Source organism: Dermacentor variabilis, chromosome 8, assembly GCF_050947875.1.
Source record: "Dermacentor variabilis isolate Ectoservices chromosome 8, ASM5094787v1, whole genome shotgun sequence".
Lineage (NCBI taxonomy): Eukaryota > Metazoa > Arthropoda > Arachnida > Ixodida > Ixodidae > Dermacentor > Dermacentor variabilis.
This window is the reverse complement of record NC_134575.1, coordinates 134044558-134064736: the sequence shown is the minus strand read 5'-3', so window position 1 is coordinate 134064736 and position 20179 is coordinate 134044558. Positions and strand designations below refer to the sequence as shown.

Here is a 20179-nt window from a genome sequence, read left to right as displayed (position 1 = left end):
ATTGTATCTCGCCAAATCGACTGGTCAGTCTTTCAAGATTGTGTAGACGACACACGCAAGAAACATATCACATGCAGAACAGAAGACCTAATGGCAGAAACAATGCAAGATTGTACGCGTTGCTTCACACATTCATGAAAGCGTACAGAGAATGACATTGAATTGTAAAGGCTTCGTGGCACTACGTCCCCGAGCTGAAAGGAGGTACAAGCACCAGAAGTCCGCTCTTGACCTCAAAGAAGCTCGGCGCATGCAAAACAAGATAAAACGCTGAATGAATAAGCTGTCGGATCAATGATGGAAATGCTTTTGCAAGTCATTGGACCCCGTCAGCCATTGTCCCGTGTGTGGCACACCCTATGGGGTCTTTGCTCAAGCCCCCAGCAAAGACGCCCTTTTAACACCCTTGATCTCTATCAAAACCACCGTGAGATAGACATTGCGGAGTAATTTTGTGCGAAAGTCGCCGGCGGCGCAGTTTTAGTCTCTGACATGGCTTTAGGCGACATCGCCTGTCCGTGATACGAGTACGGATTCTCCATTCTCTATCGAAGAGTAAAAAGCTGCTATGGAGCTCTGTAGGTCTTCGTCTTCACCAGGGCCCGATAGCATAACATATACTGCTTTGGGCCACCTAGGTCGAGAAACACGAAGGGAACTCCTCAGCCTTTTAATAGTTCATGGCAAGATTGTGTCGTCCCACAGGAATGGAAACGCAGCCGCCTGGTATCGCTACTGAAAGCAGGAAAGTCACCGCTCGAACTGGCATCGTGTCGGCCTATAGCACTTGCCGGCTGCGTCGGGAAGCTCATGGAACGTATGATCCTCATGCGTCTCAAGTGGTACCTTGAACGCCACAAAATCTACCCTGACTTTATGACGGGGTTTCGATGAGGCCGTACATCTACTGGCAGCATCATCGATTAGTATCATCTGTAGAATAGCAAAAATCTCGGAAGCGATTATCAGTAGCATTCTTTCTTGATGTGCAAGGCGCTTACGACAACGTATCCCGTCAAACCATTCTAGACGCACTTTTGACAACTGAACTAAGAGGGCGGGTATATCGATGGATCAGAAACTACTTGAAACAAAGGTCCTTGTTCGTACGTACGGAAGATGGTCTGCTTACCGACCACTACAGGCACCGAGGCATTTTCCAAGGCGGTGTTCTAAGCCCTATTTTTTTAACCTCGCGTCTCTTGGGCTGGCCGAATCTCTACCGGAAACAGTGAGTGTCTCAATCTACGCCGACGACATCTGCATCTCGACATCAGTGGTCACTCGCCTGCAGGTTCGCGCAAGGCTACAGAAAGCAGCAACACACGCATCTGACTATGGTCACACACAAGGCCTTAGCATCTCAACAGAAAAACGTGCGTTAGTCGCTTTTACGCAAAAAGTGATGTCTCGTTATCCAGCATGCAGCAATGGCCAGCCTATCTACTACAAGAAAAATAATCGGTTTTTGAGTGTCACTGTTGACCGGGACCCCTCTAGGAACCCTCAGGTTGCCCACTTGAAGAAGAAGCTCACATGTATTGTTCACGCCTTCAAGTTCATCGCCGGCAAAACATGGGGATCGTCCATGGGCTCCATGCTACAGTTATATCCAGCACTTTTTATCACATTCCTACGCTATAGCTCACCCGTGCTTCCTAAAACATGCAAGTCAAATCTTCCAGAACTTCAGAGCGTGCAAACACAGACACTACGTGTTTGCCTAGGCTTTCCGCAGAGCGCCTCAACAGCAGGAACCATTATAATGGCTCAAGACAATCCGATCGCGACTTACATTATCACCGACACGCTTAGGGCCCATGTTCGTCATGTTTCACGGCTGCAATCAAGCTCTCTTGCCTGCCTGTCAGAACGACGACCATAGGCGTCCTTCTCCAACGAGGTCGGCATCCATCGTACCTCCCTACCATCGGGCTTCACACCCTCAGCACGTTCAGCCTCAGCTTTGTGGTGTTCAAAACCACCTCAAGTGCGCCTTGCGGTCCAAGGGAGAAAAAGAAGACCAACCTGCCCACCTTGGCCTTGAAGGAAGCAGCTCTGGATTGTTTGCACAGTTTCTACTTTGACCAAGTCCACATATACACGGTTGGCTCTTCCACTCCGACCAGCTCCACCGACGCAGTGGTTATACCATCACGATCAATAAGCATCCGACACAAAATTTCTCACTTCACAATATCGACCGGTTCGGAGCTTCTTGACCTCCGAGGTGGCGTTGATTATATTAACAACCAACCGGCTAATCGGTGGGCAATATTCTGCGATTCTAAGGTGGCCTTACAATGTCATATCTTTGTCGCGGGTCCTGTGAATAACTCGTGTCGGAGATACGAGAAATACACCATCATATGATCGCGAAAGGACACGACGTCGTGTTTCAGTGGCTACCTGGCCATTGCGGTATCTCCAGCAACGACCTCGCTGACGAAGCTGCTAGGAAAGCACACGAAGGAGCGACCCTTCTTTCTGTACTTTTATCGCGGACTGACGCAGCCCAGAACATAAGCAAGCTAGCGCACCGTATGACATTGCTGAAGTGGCACACACCTGAACTAATCAAACATCGATTGTATTCCCTCGATCCAACTATGCAACTGCGGCTGTTACCAGGGGTTCCACGTAATGAGGAAACAATGCTGTGCCGCATACGCTTGGGCGTCGCATTCACCAATGCATAGGCGTCTTTGATTTGAACGGCTGCATGTCCAGGAATTCTGGACATTCTCCTCCGGAACTTCACAGCAACGCACAAGTGTAACTCAATGGGAAATATTTTTTTCTTCAAAATTATATTTCAGAATATCGGCTGAGGGTCAAAAAGTTTCAACTGACTACAACAAGAGGGTAGCCCCTTCTAACAACATATGTATTTTGGCACTTAGTCAGAACATTGGTGGTGCGTTAAAGCAATTAAAATAGGTCAGACAGGGGCGTTGGAGTCCCACTACAGTAGAAAATCGTTTTGCACCCTCCCGCGAGAGGGCACAATGACTTGAAGAAGCGCCAAATTTAAACCATAAAGTGGTTTATTACAGTTGGCATTGAGAAGGTAATGGTAACTCAATTATGGGGTTTTACATTCCAAAACCACTTTCTGATTATGAGGCACGCCGTAGTGGGGGACTCCAGAGATTTGGACCACCTGGGGTTCTTTGACGTGTACCTAAATCTAAGTACACGGGTGTTTTCGCATTTCACCCCCTTCGAAATGCGGCCGCCGTATCCAAGGTAATGGTAGAGGGAGTGTTATTCAGCCTGTTAGCACGCGCAGGTTTTTGAGAAGCAGCCGAGATGGTACAGAGTGGTTATGTGTGTGCATGTCTTGAGCGCGCCTGGGTAGGGTTGTATGCGTCTGTGCGCTCTGTGTATGATTGTGCGGGCGTGTGCCTCCGTATTTGCGTTTGCATGCGCGCGAGTGCATGTATGCGTGTGTGCGCGCTCGCGGCGTGCGTGCGTAAGCGTGTGCGCGCGCTTGCGGTGCATGCGTGGACGCGTGTGAACGTGTACGCGTGCTAACGTGTTTTCGAATTTCAGCATGCACGATTGCGAACAAATGTGTGCGTGTTTGTGTGCGCATGGATGCCTGTGCGTGCGTATATTATGTTTGTATGTGTGTGTGTGTGTGTGTTTGTGCGTGTGTGGGCGTGCGTGCGTGCGTGCGTGCGTATGACGTAGGGAGAGAGAGTACGTGCGTGTGAGGGAGACTGCGTTTGTGTGCGGGGGAGACAGAAAGTGTGTGTGTATGTGCGAGGGAGAGAGAGACTGCGTGTGTGTGCGTGTGAGGGGAGAGTGTGTGCGCGTGCTAGTGCGTCCATATTCGCATATGCTTGCACGCGAGTGCGTGTATGCGTGTGTGAGCGTTCGCGGTGTGTGTGCATGCCTGCATCTGCACGTTAGTGCATGTGTGCATGCGCTTGCTTGCTTGCGGCGCATGCGTGGCGGTGTGTGAATGTGCATGTGTGGGACCGTGCGTGTTCGTCTTTCAGCATGCATGCCTGCGGATAAAAGTGTGCGTGTTTATGTGCGCATGGATATATGTGCGTGCGATGGAGAGAGTGTGGGAGTGCTTGTGAGGAAGAGAGTGTGTGCTCGTGCGAGGAAGAGAGAATGCATATGTGTGCGTGCGAGGCTGTTTCTGTGTTTTCGGGTTTGATTGAACATTTTCCTTCTTACACCTACTCTTGGAAACAAACGCGGTGTGGAGAGCATTAAAACCCGTGTTTAAATCCTCGAGACATGAACGAATGACACTGCATTTGTAGCATGCTCTTTCTTAAGGCGAAACCGACAAAACAAAATGCGCCTGTGACGTCAGTATTACCGCGCTTGGCTGGCACGGCCCCGTAAGAAGCTGCCAAGCAGTTCAACTTCGTTATCTAGCTTCCGTCGGTGGCAGCGCATTGTCTTGAGGACAATGACGCGCTAAATCTGCACTATCATTCAATCATATATCGTTTCTGTGACCAAGTAAGCTTTCGGCAGCGCACGTTCGTTGCAACATTGACATTTCAACTTTAAACGGCTTGCCTTCGGAAAAACGATGTGAATTAATATCGACAGTCGTCTGGCCGCAAGGAACATGCTCACGGAGCCGTGTCATTGATCGCAATATCTCGAAAGGCTGTAAGCGGTCAGGTCGATGTTACCCACGATCGTTTTCCACGTCAGTTAGGCTTTCAGAGAACGCTTAATTACAAAATATTTGTTCTTAGCTCGTACGAAAGCACGATTATTAAGCATATATTCACTCAACTACAATATGTCGAAGACAGGCTCCAGACTGCTAATTTGCTTTAGCCACCCAAAAACAATTATTTAAACGATAATTAACATACATTCGTAAATTGCGCACACAACTGCTCAACTTGCTCCGTATCCGGAGGTTACCATCTGAACACTCGAATGATAACAATAATGTCAGGAAGATTTACATTCTTATATTCTTTAATATTTGGTGCCATTAAAGAAGACCGCCTGTATATTGATGGTGCAGTAGGCACCTAATGAAGCAGGTGCGAGTACTCGGACAGGTTTTCTTGACGCAATTCAAGTTGATGAACTTAGAACAGATGCACCCAACCATGCACCTCCGTCTGTACAATGTATTCTACATTGTACAAGAAACGCCTCAGCGCCACGGTACATCAAAAAAGGTGTGCGGGAGCATTTGCTCTAACTAATAGATTTCTGAGCATTCTTGGCATCAGGCTTGGTTTCCTTGCGTGATCGGGAATGAAAGGAGCACATACCTAGGGGCCCAAGCAGGTACACTACGTCCACCACTGGGTTGGCTGAAGAAGACAGACGGACAGACAGACAGACAGACAGACAGACAGACAGACAGACAGACAGACAGACAGACAGACAGACAGACAGACAGACGGACGGACGGACGGACGGACGGACGGACGGACGGACGGACGGACGGACGGACGGACGGACGGACGGACAGACAGACAGACAGACAGACAGACAGACAGACAGACAGACAGACAGACAGACAGACAGGCAGACAGACAGACAGACAGATTCGAAATGGCTGAATAAAGGCAAATAATGCTATTTACCTTAATAACAACTGTCTGGGGGCAAGCATTGGATAATGTTTTTCCGTAATTCGTAACAGATGGGGCAGTGCGGACCCGATTAGATCTAGGTTGGGACGGAAAATATCGGAATTTTAGGATGAGTGCTTTGCTGCGAATAGATTGATTTTTTAAGATGAATTATAATAAATCCTTCGGTTTTACGAGCAAGAACGACGACATAATTATCAGGCACGTCGTAGTGGTAGACTCCCGATTAATTTTGACTACCTGCGCGTTCTTTCAACTTCCACACAATGCACGGTACGCTACACTTCTTGCATTTCGTCGTCGTGGAAATGCGCCCGCCTCGACTGGCATTCCATCCTAGACCCTCTGGCTTAGCGGCGCAACGCCCAAGTCAGAGCTTTAGGGTGGCTAAAAATGGGAGGCGTGAAAACTGGCCTCTCCAAGCTTGTCGCCATGCGCGATCACTTCAAAGTGGCACTGTTGTCGGGGGGGGGGGGGGTGAGTGGAAAACAGTTAATTAGGGTCTGATTTATCTGGCATGAGTAATAGACAAATCGCGCAACAGAAGGTCCCCGGACTGATGTATGATGACGACATTCTGCCACTAGCGGACAACGCATGTGTTAGACACTTGCGAATATTTGTGGCAACGCAGCGACAAACCTAGCCCTTAAGTTTAGCACATAGAAATCGGGACTTATGATCTCTAATGAAAGGACGAATAATTACATGGTGTCAATTCAACAGCAAGTCATACGCATAGTCAAACAATGTATATACCTATGCGTATATACGGGGTGTCCCACGCAACTTGAGCCAAACATTAAAAATATGCAAATACAACGTAGCTGACCAGACTCAAGGTAATGTTGTTTGCCATCGCTTGGAGATACTCAGATTAATTTTTTTAATCGGCTTAATTAAATAACTAGCCCTAAATAATTATTCAACTTCTCAAATATTATAATTCGGTGAAAAGTGTCAATACGAAAACTGTATAGCAACACGAAAACTCCCAATCAACATTTCCTACAACATTTCACTAAGTGATGGTAATCAAGCTCCAATCAGTGACAAGGAATGCCCAGTCGTATTTAATGCATTTTTTTCATCCATATTCACAATAGAAGACCATTCGAATATGCCGGAAGTCACAGATCTAGATTACCAGTACACGCAATCCATCGGCGTAACAGAGGATGGTATCACAGGTCTCATAAATAATCTTAAGTTGACTACTTCTTCGGGTGTAGATAATATTAACTCAAAAATTTTGAAGAATACAGTCACGCTATCTAGCAAATTCTTATGCAATATATTCCGTCAGTCGTTGTTACCAGGCCAACTTTCCTTAGACTGGAAAATTGCAAAAGTGATACAAGTCCACAAAAGTGGTAGCAAGAATTCCCCAGAAAACTATCGCCCAATATCATTGACAAGTATTTGCTGCAAAATGCATGAACATATCATTGCATCTCACATATATCATCATCTGGAATCAAATAATTTTTTCTTTAATTACAAACATGGGTTTAGGAAAGCTTTGTCATGTGAGACACAGTTACTAGAATTCACTACAGACTTGCATTTTAACATGGACCATAATCTTCAAACAGATTGCTTCTTTCTCCACTTCTCCAAAGCCTTCGACCGTGTGGCTCACTGCCGCTTAATTTCCAAGTTATCCGTTCTCAAATTAGACTGCTTAACGCTCTCCTGGATTCGTAAATTCCTAACAAATCGTCAGCAATTTACAGTCGTTAATAGTTTTACTTCACCCCTTGCATATGTCAGTTCCGATGTACCGCAGGGTAGCGTACTAGGACCCTTGCTTTTTCTTATTTACATCAATGATCTGCCCAATAACATCTCATCCTGCATGCGTGTTTTCGCCGACGATTGCATATTATATCGACCAATTCACAGCCTTGATGATCATCGAATTCTTCAAGAGGGCCTTCGTCTCGTTACCAAATGGTGTGAAGACTGGCAAATGAAACTTTACTCATCTAAATGCCAACTAATGACATTCACGCGAAAAACATCAATTCATAGTTTTTCTTATTATATAAACTCAAATATAGTATCTCAGGTATCCGCATATAAATATCTAGGCGTAAATCTTACACCGAGCCTTTCCTGGGCCTTTCACGTTGGAACCATGCGCGCAAACACTTCCAAATCTCTTGGGTATATTCGTCGCAACTTGCGCAATTGCCCGTCTAACATCCCTAAATTAGCATTCGTATCATTTGTACGCCCTCAGCTTGAGTTCGCGTCCCCTATATGGTCTCCCTACCATGAATACTTAATCCGCATGTTAGAAGCCATCCAAAACCGAGCTAGTCGATTTATTTCCCGAAATTACAGCTACCAGTCAAGCATTACTCAAATAAAACTCCACCTTTACCTTCAATCACTGAGTAGCCGACGTGACATAGCACTCCTGTCCTTGCCCCATAGATATGTTCACCAAATCAAGCCATCAAACTTGCCTCTGGAACGCGCGTCTTGCACATCACGACGACTTTATAATGATTTAAGCCTAACTCGCATTTATGGCAACACTAACGCGTTTAACTTCTCGGCTTTACCACGAGCGATTCGGTTATGGAATTCGCTTCCTAATAGCACTGTCGCTCAAATGAGCAATGATAAATTCAGACAACTACTGAACCTACAGTCTTCATCATAAATATATTCATCTGTACATATGTCATGTCATATAATACGTGTCACATACGGGTCATGACTTTCTTTTTCTTGTTATTGCTGTTTCAATTTTGCTTGCTTTATGTGCTCGCGCTATGTACGTTATTTTACGAGAGTGTTACATCGCTTTTTATGTTACCGTGAATTGCACTTTTCATTCCTTTCCCGATAACTCTTTGTATTGATTTAGCGTTTTCATTTTTTACACTGTTTTGCAAGCATGTGATCATTACAAACATTTTGAGCTCTCACATTTTTTAGCGCTCATATATGTTTTCTCTTGTCATTTGTTCAATGACACCCCCCTTACTCAATGCTCCCCTTGGGGCCTGTAAGGTACTCTGAAATAAATAAATAAATAAATAACAAAAAAATGCGATGCCTCATAGCCCCATAAGACAGAGGCTACAAGCCCTCAGCAAGGTCAAGCGAATAGTGCTTAAATTCTTTCTTATCCCGCATACAACATACAAAACAGCATGTCGAAAAATGTCATCATCAATGGCTTATACCCCAGTAAGCAAGCAAAAAATGCAATGACTCATAGTCCCGTAAGTTTCATGGCTGCTGTTACGTTTCGCCTACGACGCGCGGTTTAGCCGGCGCGACTGCAACAAAGCGGCAGACATTTTGGCCCGTTCGGCGTCGCCGCTACGCCTCCCCGCCAAGCGCGTCCAGGCATGTTCCGATGCCACGTGTCTTCATGTGCGTGTGTGAGTGTATGTGCATATTGTGCCCGACCGGCGGCGACACGACAGTAGGAGTCACCTTCTCCTCCCCATTGTGCCCGACCGGCGGCGACACGACAGTGTGAGCCACCTGCTCCTCCCCATTGTGCCCGACCGGCGGCGACACGACAGTGTGAGCCACCTTCTCCTCCCCATTGTGCCCGACCGGCGGCGACACGACAGTATGCGTCACCTTATCCCATTGTACAGTCACGTGCTCGTCTATAGAGGGGTTCCTTCTTGCCCTCAACTGCGAGAGTATAAAAACAGCTGCCCCCGGACGCCAAAAAGAGGGCTCCGATTTCTTCTGTTGAGTAAAGTGCTCTCCCGTCTCTCTACTTCGGTCAAACCTGACCGCCAACTCTTTGCGATGTTAGAATAAACAAGTTGTTTTGTTGTTACCAGTCGACTCATGCTTTGCCGGGACCTTCGGATGCTTCCAGTTGTACCCCAGGCCGCCAGGCCAACGCTACCCTTGGGGCTTGCGACCCAGGTGCAACAACGGGCGTCAGCGCCGAGTTCCCAACAACTCGTGCCACCGGCGCGACCACAACAACTGTCTGCCAGCGGTGAGATCGCGACAACGGAGGCCAGCAGCGAAGAGATGCAGTTGACTGTATGCTGAGCAGCTCAACGACCATCCGGGAGCAGTGCAACGAGCCCTGTGTGATGACTGGTTGCCTGCAGCGGAACGACTGCGCTGAATTCTTGGCTGCGAGGTTTGGTGAGTGCGGGACTTTCTTCTTCTGAGCTTTGCCAGGCTTTTGTTAGTGTCAGAAACAGAGCTGGTAATTGTGGTTGTCGTTGCTGCCGGGTTAGATTGCGCCAAGACAATAATAGGCAGTAGAGAAAGCAGCATTCAGAGCAGCCATGGATTTGAAGTCGTTGCGCAAACCGAAATTGCTGGAGCTTGCAAGAGAGTTGGGTCTGGATGTCTCGGACAAACTCAGAAAACCAGAACTGCTAAAGGCTATTCTTGAGTTAGAGGCTGAGGATGACGAGCTGTCGGAATGCCTTGAGACTATTGAGGAGAGGTCAAAAAGACAGGAGCGCGAACTTAGAGAGCAAAAAGAGAAACAGGAGCGCGAACTTAAAGAACAGAAAGAAAAAGAAGAGCGCGAACACGCTTTGGAAATGAAGCGTCTCGAGGTAGAGATGGAACGCGCTCGTAATGGAAGTCAGGCACACGGTGCAGGAGAACGCGTATTGTTCAAAATGACTGACCTGATGCGGCCGTTTAAGCTTGGAGAGGACATTGGTTTGTTCCTGGTTAACTTTGAGCGAACGTGCGAAAAGCAGGGGTTCTCTCGGGAAACGTGGCCACAGCGCTTGCTCACTTTGTTACCCGGCGAGGCGGCCGACGTAGTCGCTCGCTTGGATAGAGAGGAGGCAGAGGATTTCGACAAAGTGAAATCGAGTCTGCTAAAAAAGTACAGGCTGTCAGCGGAGGCGTTCCGTCGGAAGTTTCGGGAAAATGAGAAAGGCAGAAGTGAGTCATACACAGAGTTTGCGTACAGGCTTATGTCAAACATGCAGGAGTGGCTCAAAGAAGAGAAAGCGTTTGGTGACCACGATAAAGTTCTGCAGTGCTTCGGGCTGGAACAGTTTTACAGTCGGTTACCTGAGAACGTGCGGTACTGGGTCTTGGATAGGCCAGACGTTAGTACGGTGGCTAAAGCCGCTGAGCTAGCCGAGGAGTTTGTGACGCGTCGGGCTCGCGGAGCTAAGGACGGTCAAAAGGGTGAATTTGGCTCGAAGTTTGAGAGGCTGAAGTTCACACCCATGAGAGCAAAGGGGAACACACCTAGTGAGGATGCGAGTGAAAGCAGTCCGACCAAACGTAAAGAGACGGCGGCAGCCGAAGCCAAACGCAGAAAGCGGTTCAAGAAGAGGCAAGCGCGCATTTGTTATACGTGCCAGAAGCCGGGTCACTTTTCGGCGCAGTGTCCGGAAACAAAACCAAAAGTTGTGTTTTTGTCAATATGCAGCACTGACGAGAACATGAAGCTTCTCGAGCCTTACATGCGAGACCTCCTCGTGAACGGGAAAGAGTGCCGAGTGCTTCGCGATTCCGCAGCTACAATGGATGTAGTTCACCCGTCTTACGTAGAACCCCATATGTTCACGGGCGAGTGCGCATGGATCAAGCAAGCCGTGGAAGCTCATAGCGTGTGTCTGCCAGTAGCAAAAGTGCTTATTGAAGGACCTTTCGGAGCGCTTGAGACGGAGGCGGCAGTGTCATCTATGCTGCCCCCCCAGTACCCGTACCTATTTTCAAACAGGTCCGATCACCTCCTGCGCGAGAAGGGGCTTTTGTTTGGTGAGGCTAGCGTTCAGGCCTTAACCAGATCGAAGGTTCGGGAGCTCGCTGCAAAGGCGGTAGTTGCGGGGCCGACGTTATCAAACAATGAGAAAGGGTCAGAGGCGCAGCAAGCTGATATTCAGAGCACGCCCGAACTGAATAAACTTGAGTCTGTAACGTTAAAGGCGCCAGATACCGGAGAGGAAAATCCCGATGCGGGAAAGTTAGAAAAGCTATCTGCAGATTTGCTCATCGCGCCTACGTCAGACGGACTTAATAGGTTGCTAAAAGTCAGCCGGTCGGCTTTGATAGCCGAGCAAAAGAAGGATGGTAGCCTAGAAAACATACGCTGCAATGTCAAGGAAGGTATCGCCAGGAAAAATGCGCGTTTTGTGGAAAGAGGTGGAGTCCTGTACCGGAAGTATCTAGACCGCAGAGGAGTGGAGTTCGATCAGCTGATCGTTCCTCAATGCTATCGTCAGGATCTGTTGCGCTTGACGCACGGGGGTTCGTGGTCCGGACACCTAGGAGTTAAGAAAACTAAGGACCGTCTCTTGCAAGAGTACTATTGGCCAGGGTGTTTTCGGGACGCAGACCATTTCGTGAGGACATGTGACACCTGTCAGCGGGTGGGCAAACCAGGGGACAAATCGAGGGCGCCGTTGAAGTTGGTACCTATCATTACGGAGCCTTTTAGACGGCTCGTTATTGATACAGTGGGACCTCTGCCGGTAACAGCCACGGGGTACAGACACATTTTGACTGTGATCTGCCCAGCGACAAAGTTCCCTGAAGCAGTGCCGCTTAAAGAACTCAGCTCAGTTGAGATAGTCAATGCACTACTGTCCATATTTGCGCGAGTTGGTTTTCCTGCGGAAATCCAATCAGATCAGGGCACAGTGTTTACTAGCGCTTTGACGACAACTTTTCTCGAAAGGTGTGGGGTAAAGCTGCTACACAGCTCAGTGTACCACCCACAGTCGAATTCCGTTGAGAAGCTCCACTCCGTCATGAAGCGCGTGTTGAGAGCATTGTGTTTTGAACATCGAACTGACTGGGAGCTGCCTCTGCCTGGGGTGATGTTTGCATTAAGGACCGCGCCGCATGCAGCTACGGGGTTTTCGCCAGCTGAGCTGGTGTACGGTCGCTCGCTTCGGTCTCCGCTTCGCATGCTTCGAGAATCGTGGGAAGGCAGGGGCGACGACCCAGTCGTGGTGGAGTACGTGCTTAAGCTCCTCGAACGCTTAAGAAGGGCACAGGAGTTGTCAGGTGAAACAATGGCAACGGCCCAGCAGAGGGCCAAGGTTTATTATGATCGGACAGCCAGGGCCCGTCGTTTTGAGGTGGGCGATGAGGTCATGATATTGCGCACATCGCTAAACAACAAACTAGACGTGCAGTGGGAGGGCCCAGCACGAATTGTTCAGAAACTGTCGGACGTTAACTACGTGGTAAGTCTGCCAGGAAAGCGGAAAGCACAGCAAGTTTACCACTGTAATCTGCTCAAACCTTATAGACAAAGGGAAGCAGTGGTGTGCATGATGGTAAACGTTCCTGAAGAGCTTCCGGTCGAGCTTCCGGGACTAGGCTCAGTGACGAACAGGGAAGACACCGGTCAAGTCATTAGTGACTTAGTCAGTGGAGCATCGCTGTCGCGTGAGCAGAAAACCGAACTACACCAGCTCTTACAAGAGTTTCAAGGTCTGTTCTCTGAGAGGCCTGGTAGGACTTCTGTCCTTACTCATGACATAGAACTTACCTCCCCAGAGCCAGTACGATCCAAGGCGTACCGGGTGTCACCCCGCCAGAGCGATATTATGGAGGCTGAGGTAAAGAAAATGCTACAGCTCGGTGTTATTGAGGCAGGTGAGAGTGATTATACCTCCCCTTTGATTTTAGTTGAGGTACCGGGCAAGGAACCTCGTCCTTGCGTCGACTACCGCAGGCTTAATTCCATCACTAAGGATCAAATTTATCCGATCCCTAACATCGAGGAGCGCCTTGAGAAAGTTAGTAGCGCTCAGTTTATTTCCACCCTAGATCTTGTCAGGGGTTATTGGCAGGTTCCACTTACAGAAGAGGCTAGTAGGTATGCGGCGTTCATTTCACCAATGGGAACATTCCGTCCTAAAGTGTTGAGTTTTGGTTTGAAGAACGCGCCATACTGTTTTTCAAGTCTCATGGATAAAGTGTTGCGGGGACAGCAAGAATTCGCTTTACCGTATCTAGACGACGTAGCGATATTCTCCGCATCCTGGTCTGAGCATATGGCACACTTGCGGGCAGTGCTAACCCGCCTGCGCGAAGCGGGCTTGACAGTCAAAGCTCCTAAGTGCCAGTTAGCACAGGCCGAGGTTGTCTACCTCGGTCACGTGATTGGTCAGGGTCGTCGCCGCCCCTCTGAAATAAAGGTGGCCGCTGTGCGAGACTTCCCGCAACCGCGCACGAAGACCGATATACGGTCGTTCTTAGGTGTCGCCGGCTACTATCAGAGGTACATCCCCAGGTACTCTGATATCGCGGCTCCCCTGACGGATGCTCTAAGAAAAACAGAGCCTCAAACAGTCGTCTGGGACGAGACAAAGGAAAGAGCTTTTAGCGCCCTAAAGAGTGCCCTAACAAGCCAGCCTGTGCTACGATCGCCAGACTATACAAAAGGGTTCGTTGTTCAGTGCGATGCTAGTGAGCGAGGCATGGGCGTTGTACTGTGCCAACGGGAAAATGGAGAAGTAGAACACCCCGTCCTGTATGCTAGTCGTAAGCTGACCAGTCGTGAGCAGGCGTATAGCGCCACCGAGAAAGAGTGTGCATGTCTCGTGTGGGCCGTTCAGAAATTGTCATGCTATCTAGCCGGCTCGAGGTTTATCATTGAGACGGATCACTGCCCTCTCCAATGGCTGCAGACCATCTCTCCCAAAAATGGCCGCCTCCTGCGCTGGAGCCTCGCTTTGCAACAATATTCCTTTAAGGTGCGTTACAAAAAGGGGAGTCTCAACGGTAACGCCGATGGCTTAAGTCGAAGCCCCTAACGTAGGAATCAGCCTCAAAATTGTTTGTTACTGATGTTTTTCTTCCTGAGGCAGGATTTTTAACATATTGCTTTTGTTTAGTGTTTCAAAGTGATGACATGCTTTCTAGTGCAATTTTCCAATTTGTGGACGCGTTCTAAGTGCTGCTAGACTACTGTAAGGAACTAGGCAGTGGTATAGAAGGGTAAAGAGCCTGGCAGGGCTTAGTGAGGGTTGTGCCGTGCTTGCTGACTGAGCGGTTGAGTTTCAGCGTAGTTCTAACGCTTGCCGGGAACGAGAACAAAAATGTGAACTCTCCCGAAGTCACTTTGCAGTGTCCTGTGCGAACCTGAACGAGAGAACGAGGCCTTCTCTGTGCGCTGCGCTCAAGAAACGTCGAGGGACGCCCGACTTCGGTTATGAGCATCATCGAGCGACATCCCTCCGGACAGCGGATGCAGTCCCCTGTCCATCGGGATCTCCTCCCCCCGGCGGGGCGGTCTGTTACGTTTCGCCTACGACGCGCGGTTTAGCCGGCGCGACTGCAACAAAGCGGCAGACATTTTGGCCCGTTCGGCGTCGCCGCTACGCCTCCCCGCCAAGCGCGTCCAGGCATGTTCCGATGCCACGTGTCTTCATGTGCGTGTGTGAGTGTATGTGCATATTGTGCCCGACCGGCGGCGACACGACAGTAGGAGTCACCTTCTCCTCCCCATTGTGCCCGACCGGCGGCGACACGACAGTGTGAGCCACCTGCTCCTCCCCATTGTGCCCGACCGGCGGCGACACGACAGTGTGAGCCACCTTCTCCTCCCCATTGTGCCCGACCGGCGGCGACACGACAGTATGCGTCACCTTATCCCATTGTACAGTCACGTGCTCGTCTATAGAGGGGTTCCTTCTTGCCCTCAACTGCGAGAGTATAAAAACAGCTGCCCCCGGACGCCAAAAAGAGGGCTCCGATTTCTTCTGTTGAGTAAAGTGCTCTCCCGTCTCTCTACTTCGGTCAAACCTGACCGCCAACTCTTTGCGATGTTAGAATAAACAAGTTGTTTTGTTGTTACCAGTCGACTCATGCTTTGCCGGGACCTTCGGATGCTTCCAGTTGTACCCCAGGCCGCCAGGCCAACGCTACCCTTGGGGCTTGCGACCCAGGTGCAACAACGGGCGTCAGCGCCGAGTTCCCAACAACTCGTGCCACCGGCGCGACCACAACACTACTCACTTTGCGTGAATTAGCTGCGATGACACTACCTCTGTTGTCGTTTCGGTGATTTCAATGTGTATGTGTTGGTATCGAAAAGGGAGCGGTTTACACGTTCCGTGTTTCAGACATATCCCTTGCGATGTCACACTGATCCGGCCCAACCGTCCATCCAGCGGCGTATGTGCACCGATTTGACATTCTCAAAGAACGTGATTGCAGTTGCGAGTGAAATATTGACGACCCTCAAGACAATAAATCAGTTTGCACCCTTTGTTCAAAATTATCTGTCAACTCCGAGTCATGTGCTAAACATCTTCGCTGGTCAACGACCTTCACGGAGTGGAATGGCTCATGATTTTTTTTTACTTTCTCTCTTTCTTTCTTTCTTTGTTCTCTCTTTCATTCTTTCGTTCCTTCTTTCTTTCTTTCGTTCTTTTTTCCTTTGGTTTCTTCATTCATATTCAGCCATTGCATCTTTGCTTGCGTACGAGGGTATGAGCCATTCCTGATTATGTACTTCTTTTTTCGGGAAGGAGCCATTGCTGCTGGTATTTTTTGTACCATTCCTCTACTTTTCTTGTATCACTCTTCTACTTTGTATCACTGGACTAGACACCGCTTACTTGGCGGGGGGGGGGGGGGTATGAGCCATTGCTACGAGCCACTTCAGCCCTTCGCCTTAATAAACCGTGTGCCAATGTAACCGTGCGGTTTGCGGCGTCCTCCACCTCGGGCACTAGGTCGGAACTCATGTTAGCCTTGACTGCATACGTCTATCAACATTAATTCTAAAAAAAAAATCCGGTATTTTTTACTTTATGTGTTAACAATAGACAGTTAAAATATATTCCGCAAAGAACTCACTTTTTTTTGTTCTAACACACACGTGCGCGCTATTCTATTTGATACAATGTACTAAAAAAATTATCCATTGCTTTCAGCCCGGCAGCTGTTCTTATTCTTATTGACGCCAGGAAACCGAGCCGGATGCCGCCAACGCTGATATAGTAATCGGGAGCGCGCACAATGTTCTCGCACACCTTGTGTGATATACCGTAGCGCTGAAGTGCTTTTTGAATAGCGTAGGAGAGTCCGTCATAAAAGCAGAAGAGCACTGTTGGGCACATGTGCTTAAGTTGATGAACTTGAATTGCACCAAGAAAACCCTTCGAAGCAATCGCACCTGCTTTTTAAGAAGCCTACTGCACCATGAATATCCAGGCAGTTATTTTTTAGCGGCGCCAAACTTTAATAGAGCGATATAAATATTGCTGACATTATTGTTATCATTCGAGTGTTGAAATTGCTAGAGTCTAGATACGGAGTAAGTTGATTAATTGTTTACGTAATGAACGAAGGTACGATAATTAAATTGTCAATAATTGATCTTAGGCAGCTAACGGACATGAGTAGCTTGGAGCTAGTCCGCGAGATTATCTAGCTGAGCGAATAATTATTAAACATGCTTCTGTATTGCACAAATGTTTTTCAAGTAACCTCTTTGAAAACATAAGTGATGCTGAAAAAGAACGTTTATATGGGCGACTTCACCGAACCCAGTCTTTTGTAATAATGTCATCAATGGCATCGCTCCGTGAGTACTGTACATTCCTTGCGGCCAGTCCGCTTTCGATGTACACGGTCGTCCACTTCCAATTTGAACACGGCTCCGGGCGGCCGGCGAGGCCGGCGCTCCGCGGAGCGCCGCTCGTGGGTGCCGGGGTAAAACTAACGCGCCGGCGCACTGGCAGCCACAAGCGTTGCCTCAGCCGCGTCGTCTGCTACAGCGGGCCAGCACACACTAGACAACGCGGCTGAGGCCACGCCTGTGGCTGCCAGTGCACCGGCGCGTTAGTTACTCCGGCGCCCACGAGCGGCGCTCCACGAAGCGCCGGCCTAGGGTGCCTCGATGCGCGCCCGCGCTCGATGTGCGCGCCCGGGCGCACATCGAGGCACCCTACGCCGGCCGTGTACGACGACCGTGTGGACAACCGTGTACATTCGTTTTTTTTTTTTCAAGATCAAGCAGTTTAAAGCTTTAATGTCAATACAACAGCGAACGTGTGCCGCCGAAAACTTGCTTGGTCGAAGGAGGGATGCACGACGCAATCGTGGTGCAGATTTAGCGCGTCATCGCCGTCAAGAGGCCAGGGAGATAACGAACGCGAACCGCTATCAGCTCCTCGCGGGACCCTGCCGATGGTGATAGCGCCGTCGAGACAAAATACAGTCCGGCAATACTGACTGCACAGGCGCTTTCACAGCGAAGCTGTGTACCTCTGGCCCGAAATGCATTTGTCGTGTGAGGGAGCAAAAATGCCGGCCGATCCCGGAGGTTGCGGAGTATCGGACTGTCATGCGGCGGAGGTGAAGCAGGCTTCGAGTGCTCCACCAATAATAATAATAATAATAATAAAAAGAAGAAGAATGATGAAGATGCATTGTTTCCCGTCGATGGGTATGCTGGAATCGCACATGGCCTCGCGCGCAGAAGACATTGCCATATATGCAGAGGAGGAAATGTATGTATTCTACTATACAAGCTTAACTTGTAAGAGGAGAGGGACACCGACTGTGGGGTTGTGTGCGCTGTACAAACGAAAGACGGAATTATGATATCCACTGTCTATATATATACAGGCACACCCAACTGTGGTATTAAGAAGTTCATGACCACGCACTTTGCATTGGTTATCCGCGATGACACTACCCTTGTGATCACCATTGGAGGCTTCAATGTGGGCATTTCAAAACCAGAAAAGAAATGGTTCACTGAACTTGTGCAAGAAGAATTTGGTTTGAAGTGCTAGACCAATCGAAGTAACTCAATTAAGTAACAACGGTCGTGCATAGATTCTACTTTGGCCAAGATTCTGTCTAAGGTTGTAACCGGGCCAACCCGTATATATCACAGTAATCACAAGGCTATCGTCACTACCATTACCAAATTGTGAAAATAAATACATGACCCCTTGTCTAATCCTGTATGACGTGCTACAGCTTAGCTGGTCATCCATCTTCACCAGAGTGGAATGGCTCCTTATATATATTTTTGCATTGGTTTCGCTATCAGAAAGTGATAATGGTGTAAAGGCAGTGCCATTCAATCTTGTCTCGGTGGCTATAAATAAGATTCAAGTAAACTCTATATCCGCGCCGTGCTTGCTTAGTGTCTGTGGTGTTGGGCTGCTAAGCACGAGGTCGCGGGATCAAATTGCTGTCACGGCGGCAGCATTTCGATGGGGACGGAATGCGAAAACACCCGTTTACTTAGATTTAGATGCAAGTTAAAGAGTCGAAATTATTCCGGAGTCTCCCATTACGATGAGCCTCACAATCAGATTGTGAGCTTGACACGTAAAAAGCCCATAATTTTAATGTCGATATTTCACTTGCATGCGAGAATAGGTACAAGTAAGGAAATGCTAGCTTCTCACACACACCTATACACACAAACATATTTTCACCGCACTTTTTCTCTCTCTCAAGCACACATACGTAAAGATACCTGGCATCTTCACCTCCACGCACATTTACACGCGCCCACGCATGTACACACACAGAAAAATGTGCGCACGCACGCATGTACACTGAAATGCACGCATGCACAAATGCGCGTATGCTCGCAGATGCATAAACGCGCTCGTTCGCACGCAGATTCAAATACGGAGACACAGGCGCGGGCGAACACACAAACTCAAGTACACGCGCATGGACACTCAAGACGTGCACACGCGTATACACTCCCTCTCCCTCCCTGCTGCCTCTCAAGACGCTACTGCGTGCAGAGTGAATCACACTTGCACTGCAATTACAGTTCCAACGCCAGCTCCAATAAATCACCTTAAGGTTTAAATTTCGCGCTTCATGAAGTCAATAGGGCTATGTTTTTAGCTATACTGACTACAAGAGTGTAGTTAGCGTAGGAAGTCGCCATTTTTTACTTGGCTTAGAATAGTTTAGCTCCGCCTACTTACCTCTCCTGACGCTCCTGAGGAAGTTCTCAGCAGGCTCTGCTTCACTGAGCACTATCAAGTCGCCCCACAAGCCATGACCAGAGTCCTGCTTTATACATCTACACCTGTGCCTTATGGTGACTGTGTTGTGTCTCCTATCGCGGAAGTCCTCCTTGTTCATCACGTTGCTTTTCAGCGAACCGCCGTCAGTATCACCAACAACTCTACCACCCTTCAGCTCGTCAACTTAGGAATCGCTGACCACGTCCTACCACAAGGCATTAGCTTAGGTACGCTGTCTTCCTGCCAAGTTCGCCTATTTTCAGCCTCGGCTGCTTATATTACGTCGTCTCCCGTTGACTCTTCTTTGCCGGCTGTTCTTCCTCAGCTCACAAACGTTATTGCTCCCGAACTTCCGCCTCACCACGCCAACTAGCCGCTCTCCGCGTTCAGCGACATTTCTGACCTGGGCCGCCCTTTCGGCCAGATCTCTCTCACAACACACAATACTGACATGAGTGACGCACACCCTATTCACAGGTGACCATACCGTCGGTCCTTGCACGAACGACAAGTCATTCAAACGGAGGTTGAGAAGATTCTCTCTCGATGAATCGTTGAACCATCATCCAGTCCTTGGGCGTCCACTGTCGTTCTAGTTAAAAAGGACGCCAGCTGGTGTTTCTGCGT

At 48.8% G+C, this 20179-nt stretch overlaps 1 protein-coding gene across 2 annotated transcripts in view; it reads left to right on the top strand.

The window, feature by feature from the left end:
• Positions 1 to 20179, top strand: part of LOC142591287 (uncharacterized) — a 111386-nt gene that overhangs the window by 73154 nt on the left and 18053 nt on the right. The window lies entirely within an intron of this gene.